Raw genomic sequence first — 1,000 nt, 5'->3', positions numbered from 1 at the left:
GAGAGTGGGGAACAAACAATACCTAAAGTTTACAGGGAGTCTTTCCTGGTGGGCCCAGTGGTTAAGGCTCCACACTCCCAGTGCAGGGGCCCAGGTTCGATCCCTGGTCAGGGAACTAGAGCCCACATGCTACAACTAGGAGTTCACAACTAAAGATCCGGCACGCTGCAACCAGCACCCAGTGCAGCCAAATGAACGTTTTTTTAAAAAGACTTTTTAAAAAACACAATAAAGTCCACAGGGAAGTTTCACGTGCCATAGTGCCTGCTTTGAATCAGAACCTGTCTCCTGCCTGATGCCAACTGCATGAAACTGGGGAGGAAAGTGGTGTGGTCCTGATGACAGAAGGAAGCTTCAAAAGAATCTCCATCCACTGGGCCGGGGGCAGGAGGCGGTTCAACTGTTCAGCATGAAATGGAGCGGGAGAACTGAAGTAGCCATTTTACAGATTCCTAGATCCATAACTGTTTGTGGAAACATAAAAGACCACGAAGGACCAGCTGACCGCAAGGGTGAGACAGCTAAGATGCCTTTGGAAGGGGAGCCGGCCTGAGGGGTCAAAGGTCTCCCCTGTGGAGGCCTAGGGCCATTGTCCCGCGCTGCTCAACCGGACTCTGGAACTTTAAGTCCCTCTGGTGATGGCCATGACTAGGTGAGGCAGGACCAGAGCACCATGCCAGGAGCAGCCACCTGTGCCCAGGACAGGACCCTCCCCCGCCTCCACCAGGCCTCAGAAGGACAGGAGTGTCAAGGAAGACCTCCTTGACTTCTGGTCTTCCGCGCTGCAAGCAGCCAAGAGACCTGCTCTCCCTGTCCCCAGCCCCTCGTGCACCTTTCTGCCCTACTGCAGACCGGGCCACAGAGGCTGCTCACGGCCGCCGAGGACGAGGATGGGCACTGCAGCCCTCTCAGGGCTCCACACCAGCCCCATTCCCCCATTTCCATGCAGCTCCTATTTCCCCAGGCTGACGATGGGGCTGAATGAGTTGGGGCCCCCCAG

This window comes from Budorcas taxicolor, chromosome 11, assembly GCF_023091745.1.
Source record: "Budorcas taxicolor isolate Tak-1 chromosome 11, Takin1.1, whole genome shotgun sequence".
In the NCBI taxonomy this organism is placed as follows: domain Eukaryota; kingdom Metazoa; phylum Chordata; class Mammalia; order Artiodactyla; family Bovidae; genus Budorcas; species Budorcas taxicolor.
Note: the sequence above shows the minus strand (reverse complement) of the source record.